The sequence below is a fragment of the Ascaphus truei genome, chromosome 9, assembly GCF_040206685.1.
Source record: "Ascaphus truei isolate aAscTru1 chromosome 9, aAscTru1.hap1, whole genome shotgun sequence".
NCBI lineage: Eukaryota > Metazoa > Chordata > Amphibia > Anura > Ascaphidae > Ascaphus > Ascaphus truei.
In genome coordinates this window covers 33,375,481-33,396,632 of record NC_134491.1, presented here as the reverse complement: position 1 = coordinate 33,396,632, position 21,152 = coordinate 33,375,481, and positions in this window count along the sequence as shown.

The window sequence follows — 21,152 nt, the reverse complement described above, 5'->3', positions numbered from 1 at the left end:
ATGAGGAAGTGTGCTGCGAACTCAAGCAGCACGCGTGTGGATGAACCTACGCTGGATGAGGCTCGCAAAACAACCCTGTCTTCAGGACTGATTACACGGTCCAACTCGGGAGAGTTGGTTGCAACTTTGTCCTCTACAACCAACCAAGGCCCTTCTTATTGATGTTCTTCACCCGCGCCCTGCAGTGCTCATCCACATGATCTGTAAATGAGCATTATCTGCTTTTAATTTGTTTACCAAAGGATCCCACTTTTGGGGGAAGAAGGACATAAGCACCCAAGTTCTCATGGGCTGAGCACACCCGTTATCACCCTGTGCCATTATTCTATGAGGTTAAATTGAGCACGGTTATAGTTTTTGTTTGGAATAATAATGTGCTTGCACATACTGTACATGCGTTTACAAACAATTAAAAAGTACAAATAAAACATCCACCGTATGTGTTCACTATGGAAACATTACATTTACCATCAATATGCCATGGCCTCCTTAAGAATTTTCAAACACGCATTATGTGCAATATTTACTAAGTTGTGCCAAGATATAAGGCACCTTCCAGCACAACTTAGATGACATGGGGTGGAGCCTATGAATGCAAGAGTGCCTAGGGCCTTTATAGAGCTTAAACGGCTCTGGCAGCACTTTCACAGCATACATATGTGCTCAACTTCTCACTGCCCACACTTGTAGTCCCTGCCACCTGGCTTCCTTTTAAAGCAGACCTCTTCCACTTCCTAGTTGTCTTGTGCTAAAAAAGGAACCCAATTGAGATATGATAATAGCCGGATTAGCTACAGGTGCGATCAGTAGAGCTGTGACAGTGGAGCTACCCAGCAGCTGGTTTAATTCACTGCTATACTGCTGCGGCCAAGTTTATTCGAGCATTTGCCCGTTCTTGGCCGCAGCAGTAACCTGGCGCGCGCCCGAGAGTGACGGGCGCGCGCCGAAGCAGCGGAAGAGCGCCCTCCGATCGGGGCGCTCTCCCTACCGCTGCCGGGTCCGCCGGGTCCCCCGGAACCCCCTGCCGCCGTCCCCCACATCGCGGGACACCAGGGCTCCCTCGGGGAGCCCCTGGACGCGCGTGCAGGGGGCGCACGCTCCCGAAGACGCGTGACCGCGCGTCTATGACGCGCGGCACGCCGAGGGGCGGCCACTAGCAAGCCGGGAAATCTCCCGGCTTGCGGTACCGGCCACACTTTAATAAAGTGTGTCGGTAGTGTAGCTGCTAAAAAAAATAGCAGAGATTGTGGGTTCTGATCCTGTTGGGCCTGACACCAGTACCCCCTCCCTCACAAGGTGCCTCAAGCTTGTTTATACAGTTCTTATGCAAATCCTTTTATACTTTGCATATACCATTACCATATCTCCCAGGTTTCCAAGGCGTGCTCCATTTTGAGCACACGTGTTTTTCCATATCTGATTTGGAGGGAGATTTGAGGATATATATATACTTAGTTAAGTTATGGTGAGTAAAAAAAGTGACAAAAACCCTCCACAGCAAAGCATATGGCAAATGGAAATATTACTGTATGCTCATTTGCATGTCTTAGGCAGGTCTGCAACCCCGCCTTAGGGAACCATGTTTAAAATGGTTTTGAAGCAAAAAGTAGCACTGTGTGGTCATTTGCATGTCATTTCCCTGAATCCCTTGCTGCAGTGGAAGTGCTGTGTGTTGGGTGATAATGGAGTAAGGCGGGGTTGCAGACCTGCCTAAGACATGCAAATGAGCATACAGTTATATTTCCATTTGATATATATATATATAGTGATTGGGACTTTGAGTTTATACTAAAAGAGGGGTTCTCCCCCCCCCCTCAATATAGAATAAGTTAGGATTTACAGAATACAATAGGAGTAAGTACAGAATAGACCATTTTAAAGGGCCAGAGTACGTGCACAAAAAGTAGCCACAGGCTGTAACTAACCATGTGCTTCGCTGAGGATGTGGGATTGCAAGTGGGACTTGATAATGCACTTTTATTTAAATGTGAAAGCTCTAAAATTAACAAAACTTTGGTTTTGCCAAATACACCTATCAGTACGTGAGATTTTTAGACATATGGGTAGCTGACAAGTACTGTATGATTTCCGCAGACTAACTAAAATAAAAATGTTACGTTTTTGTGTAGGATACAACTTTATAAAACAGTCTTTCTAAGGATGAGCGGTTTAATTGCTTCTGTCCCCTTAGGTGAGACGGTCTATTTAAGCACAGTTCAACCTCTAGGTGAAAGACTGCAGCAGAATATGACTAAGCTCAATTCAATAACAAAACAGAGGAAAGTGAACGATGATTGTATCCACTGTTCTTCATTATAAATTTCGATTCTCTCCTCCACTATCCTTCTCAACTTGCTTCTCTATTCCCAATATACACACCATGCACAGCTCTTTATTCATGTTGTTCTGCTCTTCACAGGCCACCTAATTAATTGTCAACATGTTCAGATCACATAATTGTGTATGCGTTATCTTGCAACAACTTTGTAATACTACATAAACCCCCCTGACTTTGTGAACTCTATAGTCCTGTAAAAACCAGCACATTTTCTATTATCTGAAATATATACATTTCAAAGAATTACAAGCAAATTATTGTTGAAGTAAGCACTAATATTTAATGAGGTTGCTGCATATAAAATGACCCAGTGGAAGTCCTATCTGCATGGAATACTCCCAAAAGAAGTAGCCAGATCTTTAATTAGTCACAATTGAGTTGTTACCTAACAGTCTTCAGACAGCAATTAATACTGTGCTTGTTATTTTAGAATTATGTAAATCGGATATTATGATTTGTTTCTAGCAGTTTAGCATTGTGATAGAATGTAAATAAGCAACAGGATAAGTGAATGAGAATAGTTTTAGAATAATGTCCTCTCAGCGGATGATGAATTGAAGTCATTTCACCCTTTACACACCATATCCACTGCACCTGCATATACTATGGTGCACAATTATTATACACCACCTTAGCTGTTGATTCTGTATTGTGTTGTTTTACTGTTTCATTTTGCAGTAGTTTGCCAATAAGATGTCTAACTCAATTGTTTTTTTTTTTTGTTTTTTTTTGGTTTTTTTAAATGAAAATTATTTAGATATATGATGTACAGGTACATCTGATGTTCTGGAAACAAGTAATGTACGTGGCATAAAGATCATATACAGTATGTGGGCTGAATGGCACGAGTTGCCGCAGCTAACTTACCACTGGCCGTCTCGCCACAGCCAACCTGCCACTGGCCATCTCGCCACAGCCAAATCGCCGCCACCGATTAGCCGCTGAGGGCAGCTCGCCACCGGCCGTCTGGCCACTAAGGTAAGTTATTAGGGGTTAGCATTAGGGCTTTTAGGGTAAGGGGTTAAGCTTTTTAGGTTAAGGGGTAAGGTTAGGGGGCTAGGGTAAGGAGTTAATGTTAGGGATTTTAGGGTAAAGGCACCGATTATGGGTTTTAAAGGAAGGGGTTAAGGTTTAGCTTTAAAGGGTAAGGTTTAAAGCTAGGGGTTTTAGGGTATGGGGTTAAGGGTAAGCACTTACCGGTATTGGCATTTTGGGTAAGGAGTAAAGTTAGGGGGTTACCTTCATTGCGAGACGGACTGCTAGTTTTACGTAGCGCTTTACAGAGATATTTTGAAGGCACAGGTCCCTGCCCGTAGAGCTTACAATCTATGGTTTTTGGTGCCTGAGGCACAGGGGGATAAAGTGACTTGCCCAAGGTCACAAGGGGCCGACACCGGGAATTGAACCAGTTTCCCCTGCATCATTATAAACCGTGAAAGTTTGGGGAGCGGGTGACGTGAAGACGTCTACTAGACTTTGTGACCTCTCTGGTTGTGTGTTTGTGTTTTGTTCGTATGTCCTCTCTCCACCGGCCAAACACCTTGACCAATTCTGATGATATTCTGTGGGTACTTTTCTATCACCCTAACTTAAATCTGCCAGAAGTTTCAACCGAATCCATGTAGCCCCATCTTGTAATTCCTTTTTTTTAAATAATAATTTTTAAAAACTCTATCGGATTCTTGATATAAAATGTTAAATGTATTATTTTTCAACTTGTACTAAATTTTCAGACAATTTGCACGAACCTTTTTCAGAGATATTAAATATTAAAAATGAAAATGAATTTGGTAACCACGGTAACAAACACTGTACATTCTAATAGGTACATCAATGTAGCGGTACATCCATGATCAGAATCCATGAGTAGTTTTTTGGATATGTATATACATTTTCCACTTCAGCCATTTTAATTCCACCTTTTTTTAATTGTTACCAATACATTTTTTTTTTTAATTTGTTTACTTTCTTCTTTCTATAATCTCTTCAGATGATGTTCATGATCTGTCTATACTGGTTGATATATCCGTGGAGCCTAAATAGCCGAACCGCTGACTGGCGATCAGAGTCTCCACTTCCACCACACACCACCACAATGTCCTCAACACTGTCCTCCAGGGTATCACCCTGCAGTCCTACGCAGGACCAAAACGGCGCTGCCACAGCCTTGGCGCCACTCTACAGCAGGCTAGCCAAAGTCACTTCAGTAGCTTGCTCTTCAGTGGAACGCAAACCACGTGCGCTCCCTCCATCTGCCTCCGTCCGCCATTTTTGATTCTCCGCACCGCGCGGATCTTCCATTCTTGCGGTCGCCATTTTGTCACTGTATTTATTTCTTTTATCACACATGGAGCTCCTCTCTGCGGGGCAGCTGCCATACCGATGCAATAAAGAATGCCCAATGCACCACCTTGTGTACCTAATGTAGGTCTGACACGTGTTGCACTACCTCAGGCTAGGCTCACTCTCTCTGTGTATGCTGTGTCTCTCCTCTCTCCAGTCTGTGCTGACCATGGTAAGTAGTCTGGAATGGGCTAGAGTACTCTGGCTTCAACATGCAGTACTGGGGCGTCTACCTACTGTTGGTCAGCCTAGCAAAAGCCTGTCCTGTTGACACAGCTCTCAGCAGCGCCTCCAAATGTAACAGTTTTTCTGGACCCTCCTGACCCACCCAATCTCACATTGACCCCTGTGGTCTAACCGGTCCCCATTACATGGTTGTGTCTGGTGGTGCACCTGTTGGCAACAGGACTCCTTAGTCTCCCGCATGATGTTGGTATGGGGAATGTCAACCCGGACAGGCAGCTGAGGTAGTGTGCGTGAGTCCTACCTACATACAGTGCAGTGCCTCCACCTCATCAGGATCTCTGCGTCCGCAAGAAGATGGTTCTGATGAGGACCTCCTCTGTGGTGCCTTCCTCTGCGGAGTAACTTCACACTCACACACGGGGGTTCTTGTGAATAAGGGCATCTTTATTGATGGTTCAGGCAACTGCCCCTCGCAGCAAGTCAGCTCAGCCGCTCATTCTTCTACAGTCGGTCCTTCAGAAGAATCTGCCCTCCCAATGGAGTTGGATCACCTCTCCCCTCAGGGAGATCACCACCTGTGCCAGGTCCCTGGACACAGTGTAGGCACTCTCTGGCCTGTCAGCTTACTGCTCACTATAGAACCCCTCTCTTGAACTTGAACCATACAGATTAACACACTTGACACTGAACACTAACTTTGGGCAGTTCTGTGTCTTATATACCTTAGGAAACAGCCACATCTCTGATGTCACTAACATTGGACTCAGAGCATGTTACCACTCCCCTTGAATACATATGACACCTCACTAGGGTGTAAGGGCAAACCTCCATGATGGATGCTGGCAATCCTGCATATTTACCAGGTTTACTGCCAGCATGAGAGAGAACTGTATACCATTTTAAACATGGCTACAGCTATATCCCCAGACTGTACTATATTTTATGTTTCTATTAAATAAGAGGTCTGTGAAATAAATCATCAATCAAGTTCAGGTGGTCATAGCACTAAAGATTAGGCTTGTGATATCAATCATAGGTTAACATTTACCCTAAGGTTCAAGGCTTGTGATACTAATCATATGTTTATATGACATCCCTAATTTTCTTGCGCAAATGGGATGACTAAAGGGTAGTATAGCTTTCCCTCTGTGGGATACAAGGGGTTAACAGGGTTGAGAATAATGATGGATTAAAAGTTAAATCTTTCATAGTAGGATATAATATATAAAGGGCTGGGAGAAGTTATGTGCGCCTCTACAGAAAGAGTTAGAGAGTTCTTCCTGAATTCTTCAATTAGTTAATGTTCCTATTAATAATTCCTGTAGCAATTATAAAATGGAAGCTGACCCAGTTTAGGACGAGCTAAAGAAATTAACGGGAGTAATTAGTTACTGTGACAGAGACTGCCCTACAGTCCTGAAGAACGTCCTGCAGGGAGTTTGAGGTCAACAATGGAATGCCACGCAGGCACGCCTAGAACAGTGTTTTTCAACCCCCTTAAATTCCCCCACGCATCCGGGCAATTTTGGGGTCATTTGAAAGTCATACCAAATACAGAGAAAGTACAATGCATCTGATCTCAGACCCGCTATTAAAGTGGGTTAGGGCTCCTCAGACTTTTAGAAAATAATTACAGGGTTCCTTAGCCAAACAAAAGGGGTTAAAAACCACTGGCCTAGAACCTACAGGATTATCATCCCATCCCGTGTTTTAATAATAAGTGCCCCGTCTGATTTGAGGCCCAGGGAGTAAAGGGGGAAAACTTAGATATACAGTAGAAATGGCCTATGTTAAATAACTCAGTTTGTTTCATTTAAAGACTGTTTAATAAAAGTTAGTTATTTTTAATTAAAAACATATTTTTTTATTCCATTTATATTCTTATACCTCTTTAAGATCACTGTGCTAAAGTAAATACAGTACATCAGATGTGAGATACAACACATAACTGAATGCCTAATACTATCGCCTACACCAAGAGTGGCCCGTTTGGCTGGGAGAAAGGGAGCTAGATAAGTATGATTAGAATTGTTGATGTGATAGGGAATATCTCTGCTTTTTCAAAGCTTCTAAATAATGCAAGCTCCAATTATCTGCCAAGCGAAGTTATTAGAATTGAGAAGAGAATGTAAATATACATCCTGCAGAACCCATCAACACACACAGATAATAGGAAGCCAAATAACAGCAATGTTGGCAGCAAGGTCTTTGGGGTCTAGAAACACAATAAGTGGCTCATGCTTTTGAATGACTGTGCTTTTGGAATGATCATGTGAGTTTGTAAAGGGTTCCTAGCAGATCGTGCCTCACAGTTCAAAATTCATTAGCACAAGTCGCCATGATTAGTTAGAGAATAGGGTGATAACCATTTCATCAATATGGTCATGTATTAATGTCTAAACTTAAGTATAAAACATTCACTAAGGTAGCTGCACAGCAGCGGGGAATGGATGTACTGTAGGTTTAGTAATAAAGAACTTCTTTAGATTATTTCATATGAATGATGCAGAGATTACAAAATGGATCTATAATTGTGAAAGAAACACATGATATATGGATATGCTTTGTAAAGAAGTTCTAATTTAATTAGAAAATATATCACAATCATCCCAATTCAATGCAAATTCATACCCTTTTGAGTGCAAGACCTGAACTAGTAACAGGTTTCTTTCATTATATTATTACAGTAGAAATGCATATTGAATGAGGACCAATGTATTTTAGTCTCTATTAAGTTTTTAAGTGGATTTTAAATGTATCAGAATTGATTTACCAGTTCCCCTTCCCATCATATATTAGTAAATTGGTTTGGTTTAAAAAGCGCAAATGAGTTAATATTTCAATAGCTCACAGCCCATTAAGTGTAATTAGTACACAATCTTTGCAGATGGCAAAATGAGAAATTAAGTCATTAGGAAGTCAGTCAAAGAACTCTACAAGAACAGCGAAGGGGAATATTTCTCAGTTGTTAAAAAGAATGATTTGTTTAATGCCATTCTGCCTTTTTAACACATTTAGAGGTCCATTACTCCTGTATCCTGGTTTAATTGTCTAAAATAGAAAGGTAACACAATACACAGTTCAAGTCCAACTTCTTGGATATATTATTCAGCCAGCTTTCTTTTGTTAAAAAAATCCATATACATTTGAAAGTTGCCTGTAGTAGAATGTCCCCCATATGGTCATCTCTTTTCCTTTCACACCCATAGTGCTTTGCTATTTGCCTCTACAATGTATAGTAAATGGGGATATTTGTAAATGTTTCCAACCCCAAAAAAAGTAAGGCAAAACAGCAAAGACACCTATTAGAGACACCAATTCCCATTGAAAGCAATGGGATTTCGTATTTTATTTCATAAATCTACAGCAATTTTTTGCACCAACTGTAACCATTTGATTAATTACTTTTTCTTCTCCCCCTCTATGGAAATCTATAAAAACAGGCTCGAGACCTACCTGTTTTCCAAAGCATTTAATTCATGAACCACAACCTGTCCGGCATTTAATAGCTACAGTACCGTCCCATCCTGTATTGTATCTTTCCTTGTGTTTAGTCTCGTTTATACAGTATTTACAGAAAGGGGTTCTCCATATGATGCACTCAAGAACCACAGCTGAATGGAAATAAAATATAACTTTAATTGTTCATTGGAATAAAAGCAAATTAAGGAGAGAACTAAATAAATCTATATATGTATATATATATATATATATATATATATATATGTATATATATGTGTATATATATATATATATATATATATATACACACGGCTTGAGCAGTGACTATATGAATCACATGGTAGTCCAGAACATAAGGGCAAAATGTGGTATTAGAATTTGGAGAAAATGGTGCTCACATGTAGGTGTGTACTCAAGATGATATATCAGACATATATAGTATAGACATTAATGAAGACACTGGAACTGTCCATAATAGCTTGAAGTCCATAAGTGTATATGGGGTATTTAAGACCTAGTGATGTCCACTTGACAACCACAACCAATGGCCTATGTACATTGACCCCCACTAGTTAAAGTAATCACCAGTAGTAAGGCTGGGTAAGTATATAGGGGCTATTGCCCATTACCTGCCCATAAATGTGTCTGCAGTAGATCCAGTGTTCCAGGGCGTGCAATCCTCCACAGTGAAAGCAGCAACAAGTAGTATAGGACGTAGGAGCACAGCAAAAAATTCCAGCGGGAATTTCTACTGGATGAAACGCGTTGGTGCCTTTCTTTCACTTTCTTTCCATTGTGAGCTGATTTAATAAAGCTTTTTCATTTTAACCTGGAGTTGCCCTCAACTTATCATTTTCATGCTGGAATTGTTTGCTGTGCTTCTATGTCCTATACTACTTGTTGCAAAATGTGATATTAGACTGAGTCATACAGTGTACTGATGCAGCGGCCGTTATTCGAACACTTCACGCGTCATGTACATCGGAATCCCGGTTTGAAACCGCGGGATGAATTCCAGCCTCCCCGCACTAAGATGCGAGCGCGGCGAGTGCAGAAAAATGAATTTTAGTGTTCTGGCTTTTAAAAACATGAAATTGACACAGTAGCACAGTAGCACAGTACTGTACACATTACAATTCATCCATTTTATTGCAAACGAAGAAACAGAATCCATGAAATTCAAACAAAACATCCGCGATAAGCGCGGGTGCCTGGGGGATTGGCCGCGTTCAAGCTGCGTGGGGAAAAGCAGAGAACTCAAAATCGGCGCCGTGGTGTGTTGGAATAACGGCCGCTGCATCAGTAACACCTGAAGTTCTTATGTCTATGTTTCATAAAGGCTATTTATGTTTAAGGGTGGAGATATGCGAAGTTTTCACCTGACGGCAAATACAGTGTAAAGCACAGTAGCTTCTCTGGAATTCGACCAATTTCTCTTTTTTTTTTTTAATGCTAAATACTGTAGAACTTTCGATCGAACTTTGAATTTCACCTGACGAAAAAGTGCCCAGAAATATCTCTCTCTAGCAAAACCCATATTTCAGGGTACTTTTTTATCTGGTGAAATTCACACTTTGACTGAAATTTTAAGGTAAAGGTTTTGAGTAAATATTTTTGAATGCTCTAACTTTTTTGAGAAGTTCGATGAAACTGTAAGCGAAGAGAACTGTGGTAAGTTTGCAGATCTCCCGCTCAGGGCAGTACGTTCAGTTGTAAAGACAATAAGAGAAGAAGATGAATGCAAAGATTTTACTACTCATGTTTTTATAAACATTCCCAGGGTGCGCACTTTCTCTGTGGGAAAGAGAACTGTGAGGGGGGGGAGGGAGAGAGTGACTGCAGGAGGGGAGAGAGTGTGAACTGGGGGCGGGGGTAGAGTTACAAGGGAGGGGGGAGAGTGTGACCTGGGGGGATAGAGTGACATGGGGGTAGAATGACCAGTGAGAAATGTAGAAAGTGTGGGGGCAAGATATGGGGGGGGGAGTGTGCAACATGGTTGGAAGTGGGTGAAATGAGGACGAGAGTGGGTGACCATGGAAGCGGGTAGTGGCACAAACAATGTTTTTATTTGTCTCTGCTTTGGATTTGGGGCCATGGATCCAAGCCGCATTCGGCTCGGAGAGCGGGAGTTTGGGGGAACTCAGATTTTGCACTCCTGAGCTCACCCATCTTTAACATATTCTTTGATCTGCACAGGTATTGCTAAAATCAGTGCTCCATTTTTCATAAATGTTTAGAATATTCATTTTTGATCATATTTTTGTGCCCATCTGTAATTATATTAATATAATGAAATTACAGGAAACAGTCTTTAACCTTGGATTTCATCTTCTGGGTTCATTTAGTCTATAAGGGATTATTGAGTTTATCTTTGATTTTCCTCTCTAACAGCTGGCTCTGCAAGCCTTGAAGGACTATGAGGTCAGTCATTAGTGAATAATAATACACAATTCTACCTAAGCTTTCCATATAAAAAGTTGTGTCATGATAATCTTTCTCTACTCTGCATCTGCTACATGTAACATCAAGCAATGAAAGTACCCCCACCATAGTATATCCAAAATGTAGTGTGTGGTGCACAGCAACAAAGAGCAGGTCATGTGGCAATAAAAATATGATTTATTCAAGCTGCATTAAAAAACGGTGGAGGGTACAGTACTCCTACGCGTTTCGTGCTGTGAGACACTTTATCAAGGAGTTGATTTGACTTTACCCCCACCATAGATCTGGCTAGCTAAAGTCATTTATCCATCCAATTCACACTGTTCAGCCACATACTCTTATATGATTACATATGCAGGTACAGAATAGTGACCATTGGTATCTACGCCTGTTAGTTTTAGTATGCTATGTAATGTAACATATAGTAACTTGCTGTGTGCTTCAGGGGCTGGAAGATTATTCTCATGTTGAGAAATAGGCTAAAATAAAATGAAGGGAGACAGTGTAAGAGGGGATATGATAACTATATACAAATATATTCGGGGACAGTACAAGGAGCTTTCAAAAGAACTACTCATCACAAGGGAAGTACAAAGGACACAGGGTCATCCATTAAGATTGGAGGAAAGGAGATTTCACCAGCAACAATGGAAAGGGTTATTTACAGTAAGAGCAGCTACAATGTGGGATTCATTACCCATGGAGACTGTGATGGCAGTAACAATAGATATGTTCAAAAAAATGTTGGACATCTTTTTAGAAAGGAAATGTATATACCAAATAAGTAAACATGGGAAGGATGTTAATCCAGGGAGTAATCTGATTGCCATTTCTTGGCGTCAGAAAAGAATTACATTTTTCCCTTATGATACACACTGTATCATTAGATGATATTTCACTGGGTTTTTTTGTTTGCCTTCCTCTGGATCAATATACTGTAAGTACAGATATAGGATAAGGTATCTGTCATCTAAATTTAGCATACACTGGCGACACACTTTATTCGAGCTTGGCTAGTCCCACGAATTCGGGTATACCCGGGTGTATTGAGGTTTGTGACTGTTTTCTGCCCGAGTGCATTGAGTTATTTTCCAAGCAGGGATTGAAGCATTTTATTCCCACTGGCTGCAATACTGCACAGTATATATATATATACTGCATTACAATACATGAATTTATGACATCTGGTAGACACGCGAAGCATTGCAGCCTATTAAATCCTAATCATTATCATTTAACAGATCAGCCGCCCATCAGCCAGGCATGAACCCAGGCTGGGAAGGCAAAGGCAACGGGGCTTGTCAGAGGTGAGGAGTGGCGCATTCCAGGTATCTGCCAGGTACATACTGGGTATTTGCTCGAATAAAGTGTGTCGGTGCAGTAGGTTGTACTTGATGGACGTATGTCTTTTTTCAGCCTCATCTACTATGTAACTGTGTAGCATGTGCCACACAAGTAGTGTACTGAAACTAAATTACAGACTGCTCTCTCCAGTTAACATCATATACCTGCAAAATCAGTCCTTGGATAAAATAACATTGGACAATAGTATTTGCGTATTCTCCTAAAGACCTCCGCAGCTGATTGCCAATTAGCAATACTGCTCTTCTTGTTGCAGTCTGTACACCAAATCCTGAAAATGAAATGCCTTAGCTGCTATATAATAATCATTCATTGATTCTGTGTGCAGTTTCACTTTTATAAATGCCCTGCAATCATGTAACCTGCATACTGTATGCGGCAAACTAGGAATGTCTTGAAGATGTGCTCTCCTAATCCCCAATAGAATTCTCCTCTGCAAAATGCATCTGCCATCCATGTTTTCATGTTCATTTAGATCGTAATATCTGCTTACATAAATGAAGAGATTAAAAATATAATACTGTATTACAGGAAATAACTTCCCTGTAACACTTACAACATCCAACACATGAGTGAGAGATAACAGTTGGATAATTTAATAGGTTAAAAAATATGTTAAATATCCCATAATTCAACCTCCCTCTACTTTGTCATCTCATCATGTACTACAATTGAATGCAGCAATCTTAATTATGACACATCTGCCCGAGATCAAACAATGTCAGGGACTGGGAAGGCATCATAACCCATTAATTTATGGTGCACAGCAAATCATATTTGTAACTGTCATTCTGGTCAATAGAGAAACATTAAAAATGCTGCAAGTTTATGAAGCAGCAAAAAAATACATTTATATATCATTCTTCTACACACTTCTACTCACGTGCACTTACTGTGGGCCAGATTACCAAGGAGTACTCATTCTTAAGGCACCTTGTGACCCATTCGCTTTCACACTCACTTCAGAGAACAATAAAATGCCTTGTGGTTTAGCACTGCATAATACATATGGTCATGTCTCTTATTGATCTATAGTGGGTCTTTATTACCCATGAGTGGGGGGGGGGGGGGAGTAGATTATTGTGGGGGGAAGTGTGTGTGGGGAATTCTGTGTGTGTGTGTGTGTGTGTGTGTGTGTGTGTGTGTGTGTGTGTGTGTGTGTGTGTGTGTGTGTGTGTGTGTGTGTGTGTGTGTGTGTGTGTGTGTGTGTGTGTGTGTGTGTGTGTGTGTGTGTGTGGCTAAGGGGGCGAGGAGGGAATGAATGTGAGAGGGGTGGATTGAGTGAGAGTTAAGTAATTGAGGGTTAGCAAAGGGAGGAGAGGGAGAGAGGAAGAGAGAGGGGTGAGGGGGAGAGTCAGTGAGGAAGAGAAGGGGGTAAGAGTGAGATGGGGGAGAGAAATACATTGGGAGAAGGGGGAATAGAGGAGATGTAAAATGGGGGGTCTCGGAAAACCACCGTCATGGGGCGGGGTCAGTTGAAACTCAAGTCCTGGGCCCCCAGGAAATCTGACAGCGGCCCTGAATCTCAGTCATATTATGCTATTTCTTTTCTACAAAGATGTGGGCCCATTAATTATGAGGGAATGCATCAGGTATCTCCAATTAAGTAGGGGCCTCAGTATAAGTGCCCCTTAATAGGCTACTGAAACCCACTGAATGTCAGTTGTAACTGGTTATAGGGTCCTGCTAGCCACTGGTAGCCACTGGTTAAAGGATTTTTCTTTTGCTGATGCCGCACGCATTAAGTTACAGATTTAGCAAGACTGACTGTTTTCTGAATTTTGGACAAGCTGCTGGCCCATGATCGCATCTATCCCAGTGCCGGAGGCTTATTGCTGCTTGAGGGTCCGAACCGGAATAATGACCCCACCCCGCAGTGTGACCACAGCAGCACTATCTGTACTGTAAGTCTCGCTACATCTGTACCTGTACACCTCTAACTCTGAGCTGCTGTTGACATCCTTACTGAACTGTGAGCTTGCTACACTTTATCTGATCTCAGTAAGACGTCCCTTGTGCAACATTTTGTGCCCAGCATTAACTGAGCTGCTGCTTAACGCTTCATACATCCTCATGTCACCCGCTGCCTGTGTGAGCCTGTAAGACAGACGTTTGATCATTACCAGATAGTACTAGAAAGTTGATATGTAAGTGGCTATATTGAGTTTGATCTTCTACTTTGGTTGTTAAATTGCTTGCAGTATATTGGTTCAGATTATGAGTGTTATATAGAGAAAAGTAATCCCATCAAAAATGTTATTGCACTAGTTTTGTCCATGTTTAGCAGCCAGGAGTCCTTGACAAATAACTAGAGATGGGTGAAACTGTCAAAATCTGTGCGGATTAATCAAAATCCATGGGTGGATTTTACCAATCCGTGGATTCCGCAACCCGCTGGTGGATTAAGAACCCAATCTGCAGATTCAGCGATCTGCGTGCGGATTGGATTGTCAATGATAAAAAAAATCCAGAAAAGGCGAATCGCCCTTTTTGAGATTGATCCACAGAAATCCGCGGACCAAAGGAACCCCAAAAATTAGCCCATCTCTACAAATAACCCTTTATTCAGGCTTCATTGTTCCCCCAGCTGCAATGCAGAATAGTTTCCATTGGCTTCAGTGTTGGAGCAGAATTTCACACTTTACCCAACCAAAAAAAAAACACTGAAGCCTGCTACATCTGTATGTCTTTACTTGTTAATAAAGAAAGATACAAGGGGGAACAGAACTCACAATTTACTCACAAAAAAATTCTGCGACACAGTTTCATCTGTCTGTACTCCTGGTGCACAATTCTTAAAACATCTTCTTTATTATCAACAAAAATATTTAGCCCCGAAAATTGGAACATCATAAGAATCCATAGCAAAAACTGTGAAAAAATGTATAAATACAGAGATAACACAAAGGATTAAACAGACAGACTGGTGCCTGGGATAAGAATGACCCTTCAATTCGTCCTATTGGAGCAATATTTTCCATTTTTGGTGGTAAATATTTTTTTTTATGTCATAATAGTGAAAATATGATGTTTTACAAATTGTGTACCAGGAGCGCTGTGACTAAATGTTTTGGTTTTTACTTGTTAATTCTGGGGCAGAGTAGTCACTTCCATCCTTGATATGTGTGGCTAATAGTCCAATTATTATTATTTTGCTTAGAGTGGATTACCCCTTTGCTACAGGATATCAACATACTAAAAAAAGGATGTCATTGATGCTATATCGTTGCATCCAACAGTTATGTGAGTAGCATCATCTATTTAAAGACAGACACCAAAGAGTAAATTCAAACAGAACCCATTTTGGGTAAAAAAAAATCTATTCACCTCAAATGGATTCTGAACTACAATTTGCCTTTCTGTGTGCAAATCCCAAGAGGGTAGTGTGCTGGGATTTCTGTAGCTACAAGTGAAGTGCCTAAAGAAATCTTTAACTAATGAATACCTTAGTGAATAATCGTTGCACAGTACCATAATGGGTATTATTTGATGTTCCTATTTCATCTTCTATACTGTATGTCGCACTAAGGCGCAGAAGGTGCTGGTTTAGTGTCCTCTAGATATGCATTGAGTATTACTTTTAAGCTCATAAACAAATCTCACGACTTCTACATCTGTGAAGAATTACTGTACACAGTGCTTTTGTTCAGTGGTTTACCATACTGGCCTTCCGTCAGTAAAAGGGTTAAGGAAGCTTAAAATAAATACAGTATGCAGGAATAGTCACGCTATAACTCAGAAATCTTTGGTCAAACATATCTCAGGCAGTACCCTGGCATCACTTCCACCCCCCCTTCACCTCCCCTCCACCCCCCCCTTCACCTCCCCTCCACCCCCCCCTTCACCTCCCCTCCACCCCCCCCTCCACCCCCCCCTCCACCCCCCCCTTCACCTCCCCTCCACACCTCCCCTCCACCCCCCCCCCTTCACCTCCCCTCCCCCCCTTCACCTCCCCTCCAGTGTCAGTGTCTCCCCGATACCCCCCCCCCCCCAGGCACCGCTACAGTCAGCGGGGAAGCGGAACGAGCGAGCGCCCGGGACACAGCGGGGGAGCGGCCACAACACGCTGCCTCCCGCCTCAGATCCACGTGGGACCTGCCGGACGGGTGAGTGAGCGGCCTTCACCTCCCCTCACCCACCCCTCACCTCCCCTCACCCACCCCTCACCTCCCCTCACCCACCCCTCACCTCCCTTCACCTCCCCTCACCCCCCTTCACCTCCCCTCACCCACCCCTCACCTCCCCTCACTCCACTTCCCCTCCCTTCCACATCCCCTTCACCTCCCCTCCACCTCCCCTCCACCCTCCTTCACCTCCCCTCCACCCCGCTTCACCTCCCCTCCACCCCGCTTCACCTCCCCTCCACCCCGCTTCACCTCCCCTCCACCCCGCTTCACCTCCCCTCCACCCCCCTTCACCTGCCCTCCACCCCCCTTCACCTGCCCTCCACCCCCCCTTCACCTCCCCTCCACCTCCCCTTCACCTCCCCTCCACCCCCCTTCACCTCCCCTCCACCCCCCTTCACCTCCCCTCCACCCCCCTTCACCTCCCCGCCACCCCCCCTTCACCTCCCCGCCACCCCCCCTTCACCTCCCCGCCACCCCCCCCTTCACCTCCCCGCCCCCCCCCTTCACCTCCCCGCCACCCCCCCTTCACCTCCCCTCCACCCCCCCTTCACCTCCCCCTCCACCCCCTTCACCTCCCCTTCACCTCCCCTCCACCCCCCCCTCACCTACCCTTCACCTCCACTCCACCCCCCCCTTCACCTCCACTCCACACCCCCTTCACCTCCCTGCCACCCCCCCCCCCTTCACCTGCACGCCACCCCCCCCTTCACCTCCCCGCCACCCCCCCCCCTTCACCTCCCCGCCACCCCCCCCCCCTTCACCTCCCCGCCACCCCCCCTTCACCTCCCCGCCACCCCCCCTTCACCTCCCCGCCACCCCCCCCCTTCACCACCCCGCCACCCCCCCTTCACCTCCCCGCCACCCCCCCCCTTCACCTCCCCGCCACCCCCCCCCCCCTTCACCTCCCCGCCACCCCCCCCCCCCCTTCACCTCCCCGCCACCCCCCCTCCACCTCCCCTCCACACCACCTTCACCTCCCCTCCACACCCCCTTCAGCTCCCCTCCACACCCCCTTCACCTCCCCTCCACCCCCCTTCACCTCCCCTTCCCACCGCCTCCCCCCTCTTCCCACCGCCTCCCCCCCCTTCCCACCGCCTCCCCCCCCTTCCCAGCGCCTCCCCCCCCTTCCCACCGCCTCCCCCCCCTTCCCACCGCCTCCCCCCCCTTCCCACCGCCTCCCCCCCCTTCCCACCGCCTCCCCCACTTCCCACCGCCTCCCCCCCCTTCCCACCGCCTCCACCCCCTTCCCACCGCCTCCACCCCCCTTCCCACCGCCTCCCCCCCCTTCCCACCGCCTCCCCCCCCCCTTCCCACCGCCTCCCCCCCCTTCCCACCGCCTCCCCCCCCCTTCCCACCGCCTCCCCCCCCCCTTCCCACCGCCTCAGCCCCCCCCTTCCCACCGCCTCAGCCCCCCCTTCCCACCGCCTCAGCCCCCCCTTCCCACCGCCTCAGCCCCCCCTTCCCACCGCCTCCCCCCCTTCCCACCGCCTCCCCCACCTTCCCACCGCCTCCCCCCCCTTCCCACCGCCTCTCCCCCCCCCTTCCCACCGCCTCCACCCCCCCTTCCCCTTCCCACCTCCCCTTCCCACCTCCTCCCCCTTCACGCCTCCTCCCCCTTCACGCCACCTCCCCCTCCTCCCCCTTCACACCACCTCCCCCCTCCTCCCCCTTCACACCACCTCCCACCTCCCCCCACCCGCCGCACGCATTCAACAGACAACCCACACACTCGACACACACCTGCCGCATCCTGCCCCTACGCAACAATATCACTGACCAGCTGTCACCCGCACTCGCCACACACCCGCCGCCTCACACCCTAGCAGGACCCCAACCCACAGCCAGCACTCACTACCCACGCGCCACCCGTACTGAACTCCCATCCGCCGCCTCACACCCTAGGAAGACACACGCCTCACATTTTCACATCACTTATGTCACCAAAATATACATTGTACTGTGGTGTGTTTACAATAAACCATTTTTTTACAACATCGTATTACATTTTCTTCCATCTTTCTTTTCAACATTATTATGAAACCTTTACAACAAATAGTCATCTATTGTTCCACGATTTATAAATAATACTACCTATTACGCATTTACATCCCGGGCAACGCCGGGTCTCTCAGCTAGTTGTTAATATTTGGTGCTAGGAGGAAGCAAGTCACCTAATTAGCCTGTCGTACAGCAGATGGCATTGCAATGTGCAGCATACTGTATCTTAATGCTGCAGAACACGTTCATAGGAAACCAATAGTAAAAGCAGATTAGTGCGGACTGTACAGTAAAGAGAGAACGCACATGACATGAACATGTTATCTGTAATATCGACCCCATAGAGCAATCACCCCAAAACACTTGTATACAATTAGTTGTATTAATGTGTGTGTTTATATATGTAACCAGGGCTGCTGACAGATATCCGGGGTCCAGGACTCCAGTTCTGACCGGGCTCCCCCCCTCCTCCCCCATCGGCAGTGTCGCGAGCCCCATTTCACACCTCGCGAGCCCCCTCTTTTTCCCTCCCTCTTCCCATGTACAGTATTTCTTTCCCTCTCCTCCGTCTCACCTCTCACTCTCCCTCCCTCAATTACCCCACTCTCACTCAATCCCCCCATCTCACATGTATTTCGCTCCCCTGCGTCTCACTCTTACTCCCTCTTTTCCTCACTCACCCCCTTTCTCCTCTGACCCCCCTCTCCATCAATGACCCCACTCTCACTCACTCTCTCCCCCTCACACGATTCCCCCCACAAAATATATACCAAAAACTCCCACCCCAATGCAAAAAACTTCCCACCCCCAAATACATACAAAAAAAAATACAACCCCCCCAAATATTGTAAATAAAATACATTGAATTTGTATACAGTATTATCTAGCAAGTAATGTAATATATTTTTTCATTCAATCATTTCCATAATACCCTATACTGTTCCTCCGCTTACATACTGTAACAAGTCTTTTCCACTTGTTGTAAATACCCCATGAAGAAACCTACTAATTCCAGGTTATTTTAGAAAAGTGTCTTTTAGTTTTACACTCCAGTTTGGAAATGTAAGTGTAACACCCCTACCCCCTTAACCCCCCCCCCCCCCCCAAGGGATATTTGTAGGTTACTATGATGTTATGGTGCTCATCTGCTGGTTCTCAGGAGGACTGAGTCTCCGCGATGGAGACAGGACAGGTTTTCAGGGTGGTTTCCCCACAGGAACAACTTAGAATAAAGGTAGTCCCAGGCCAGGAACAATACAACCTCTTTATTGGTGAACCAGTTCATACAATTATCCTTCTCTTGCAAGAAAGGTGCATTCTCATGGTTCTTCAAAGAGCAGCATACCCCTCGCAGCTTGCATCTCTTTCCATGGTCAGAACTCTGCTCGCAGGACCATTTCCCTGGACTAGGTCTTCCAGGAGCTTGAGTCACCTGTGCTAGTCTTAACTCCCTCACCCCCTGATAAGGTGAGGTGGAACCATGCCTACTCCCTAAGGAGCAGGCTGCACCGGGAACTTCCGAACTCCTACGAAATTTGGTATGGAGCCATCTTTTATACCAGGGGAGGTTCCCCCTGCTAAGCTCCAGTAACTGGGCAGCAACACTGAACCACTTAAGTGAGAAAACCCCACCTCAACCCAATGGCACATGCGCCAACGGTTTTCAGACTAGCACCTGGAAACCGCAACAAAATAACTTCCCAGTGGGGAGACTCACATGCCAGCCCATGTGAGAGGAATTTAAGCCTAACATTGCCTGCTCCTTACCAGGATTTATGTCAGGGTCAGGAATATATAGCCAGGGACACATGGCTACATAAGTAAATGTATATAAATGTTGGAAATGATTAGGGATCGGCGCAACTGTCAAAATCAGTTCCCCGGAATTTTCCCGGGCTTTCCATTAAAAATCCATTGTGTGATGTAAATTCACGGATTGTGGAATCTGATCCATGGACACATGGATTAAACCATGGAGAGGGGGAGAGAGAGAGAGATACCACTCCCACGGATATAATCTGAGTGGGGTTTTTTTTTTTAACAATCTGACCAAGTATTGTCAGTGATGGAAAAAAACAAAACAAAAAAGCAGATCGCCCTTTCTGAAACTGATCCGCGGAAATTCGTGGACAAAGGGAACTAGCTGATCTGGGACAGGCAGATCCAAATCCGCCAAAAAAAACATTGCCCATCTCTAGAAATTTTAATAACTAAACAGTCTATGTAATGTTATTGATAAAGAACTGTACCAAAAGGTTGAAGTAATCAATATAGAAAAATAGATTGTAACATCTTCACAGGCATAGTTTTAAAAATAAGGTTCAAGACACAGAAAATGTAGGAGTGGTTTACAATAACCAACCTCTGAGTTAAAGTTTTATGGCAGTGCACTTTTTGATAAATGAATGCTTCTGAAATAATTCAACTGTTGTGTAAACATGATGCATCCATTTGCTGAAGATGTCTTATCATCCCTGTGTACAAAGCAGAACAGAGGCAGACAGCATGAAATTAAGGTCATGGTGCGATCTGGAACTGGAAGCGTGAGATAAAGACGGAGTAGCACATACAGTAGGTTAGCTTGTCATGATCCAGTGCACTTTATGCAGCATTCAAGTTTACAGTTCTGTGTTTAGATATGAAGGATCTGCATTTCCAGAACAGTTTGAGAAGACCGGAATATGTTTCATCAATGCAAATGTAATAAAAATGGATAGCCAGTTCTATAAAACAGGACAGTCAAGTATTCTTCCTTTAGTAATCTTTTCTCATGAGGACAAAGTGGAATCATTCACACCATGTATTCATTTTCTTTCAGACCCACATAAAAGAATGGGGAATAAAACCCTACCCAGTTGGGGGTAGAATAAAACTTTAAACGAATCAAGCTCTAT